Source organism: Babylonia areolata, chromosome 35 (assembly GCF_041734735.1).
Source record: "Babylonia areolata isolate BAREFJ2019XMU chromosome 35, ASM4173473v1, whole genome shotgun sequence".
In the NCBI taxonomy this organism is placed as follows: Eukaryota; Metazoa; Mollusca; class Gastropoda; order Neogastropoda; family Buccinidae; genus Babylonia; species Babylonia areolata.
In genome coordinates this window covers 780,001-782,500 of record NC_134910.1, presented here as the reverse complement: position 1 = coordinate 782,500, position 2,500 = coordinate 780,001, and the positions used below count along the sequence as shown (strand labels likewise).

The 2,500-nt window shown below is 44.0% G+C and overlaps 1 protein-coding gene across 11 annotated transcripts in view; it reads right to left on the bottom strand.

Moving 5' to 3' along the window:
* LOC143278152 (uncharacterized) overlaps positions 1-2,500 on the bottom strand; it is a 189,149-nt gene that overhangs the window by 165,554 nt on the left and 21,095 nt on the right. The gene's annotated exons all lie outside the window — the stretch shown is intronic.

Below are 2,500 nucleotides of genomic sequence, written 5' to 3'. Positions count from 1 at the left end.
GCACGCACACACGCATACACACACGCGCACACGCACATTCATTGTACAATACGCACATCAACCCAGCCCTCAAACACTCCTCAGTCACGAAGAATCCAGTGCCATTCAGTGGTTTTGAACCGCATGATTAGTGATAACAGGTGGTCACTGTTTGGTTCATATCAACGTCACAGTGTCCGGAAACATTCTGCACGTGATCAGTGATGAGAGGTGGTCACTGTTTGACATGTTCATATCAACGCAGTGATAAGAGGTGGTCACTGTTTGACATGTTCATATCAACGCAGTGATAAGAGGTGGTCACTGTTTGACATGTTCATATCAACGTCACAGTGTCCGGAAACAAACTGCACGTGACCAGTGATAACAGGTGGTCACTGTTTGACATGTTCATATCAACGTCACGGTGTCAGGAAACATTCTGCACGTGACCAGTGATAACAGGTGGTCACTGTTTGACATGTTCATATCAACGTCACCGTGGCAGGAAACATTCTGCACGTGACCAGTGATAAGAGGTGGTCACTGTTTGACATGTTCATATCAACGTCACAGTGTCCGGAAACATTCTGCACGTGACCAGTGATAAGAGGTGGTCACTGTTTGACATGTTCATATCAACGTCACAGTGTCCGGAAACAAACTCCACGACACATCAACAGGGAGTCCACTGGAGTTCTGGGCACCACTGAGTTTGCTTTGTTGCGATATTAACAAACATTGAGGCCAGGAGATCAAAGGATTAACAAATAGTAAAGAGTGGTAACTCTCTCCATTTACAAGGTACACAACTTCAAGTCAATGCTGCTTACGCTACCGATTCTGCTAGCACACAGGTAAATAAAAGGTACATTGGAACAAACATAGAAACTTCCTAAAAAATAAAAATAAAATAAAATAAAATAAACCAAAAAGGCAGCGCCGGGCCTGTCCTTATACCGATCATCTGACGTGCACACAGCAGCAATGACAGAAGAAATGTACAAACAAGAATTAGCTTTTATTTAAGACTGGCATAGCCTCTTTAATCCTGAACAAGCCACACAGAACACACGGACAATACAGAACAAACACATGGTTGCCTCGGTGGTTTTTCAACTGGAAATTAACAAACAATGAGGCCAGGAGACAATGCTTAACAAATAGTAAAGAGTGGGAACTCTCTCCATTCACATGGTACATAACTTCAAGTCAATGCTGTTGCAATAAGATAAAAGAAATCTTCTTCCTTCGTGGGCAGCGACTCCCAAGATCACTCTATGAACACGAATGGGCTTTTACGTGTGTGACCGTTTTTACCCCGCCATGTAGGCAGCCATACTCCCGGTTTTGTATTTGTATTTGTATTTCTTTTATCACAACAGATTTCTCTGTATGAAATTCGGGCTGCTCTCCCCAGGGAGAGCGCGTCGCTACACTACAGCGCCACCCATTTTTTTTGTATTTTTTCCTGCGTGCAGTTTTATTTGTTTTTCCTATCGCAGAGGATTTTTCTACAGAATTTTGCCAGGAACAACCCTTTTGTTCCCGTGGGTTCTTTTACGTGCGCTAAGTGCATGCTGCACACGGGACCTCGGTTTATCGTCTCATCCGAATGACTAGCGTCCAGACCACCACTCAAGGTCTAGTGGAGGGGGAGAAAATATCGGCGGCTGAGCCGTGATTCGAACCAGCGCGCTCAGATTCTCTCTCGCTTCCTAGGCGGACGCGTTACCTCTAGGCCATCACTCCATCGGGGCTGTAAAAGAAATGCTCTTCTACATCACTGTTCCAAAAGACTAAGGAAATTTGGTGCTGTGAAGCCAGCTTACCACTGCTGAGATCACCTGGGCAGCAAGGCGTTGGGCAGTGAATGAAAACAGTGCTGATAGAAGACAGAACGAAACAGGACGGAGAAAGTCACAGGCCCGACAATCTCGCAACACAAACTGTGACACGAGTTCCATGGGTGTCATCGAATAAATCTCCTTACTTTCCCCTACACGTTTTCCACATCAGACTGAAAATTGTCTATATACCAAAATAAAGTCCTTTTTTTAATTTGTCTGCTACGCCACCAACGAAAAAGTGATTGGCTGATATCCCTGAATCAACGCTCAATTTTCATTACTTTTTGGTTTTTTCTTCAATTGTTTGTTGTTTTGTTGTTGTTCTTTAAGCGGCATTATGGTCTTTGTTGAATGGAACTGGTCAGGAGTTTTATTAAAACCCAAAGAATTCCCAGACCATGGAAGGTAAGACATTAATTTTTTTCCAAGACACATCCAGCTCTATAAATGGTTCTCTCATTTTCCTTAGGCATTCACAGTCCTAGAAATGGTTCTCTCATTTTTCTAAGACATTTTCAGCCCTAGAAATGGCTCTCTCATTTTTCCAAGACATATCCAGTCCCCCCATCCCCTCCGATAACGGAGTATGGCTGCCACATGGCGGGGTAAAAACATTCATACACGTAAAACCCCACTCGTGTACATTCAAGTGAACGTGGGAGTTGCAGCCC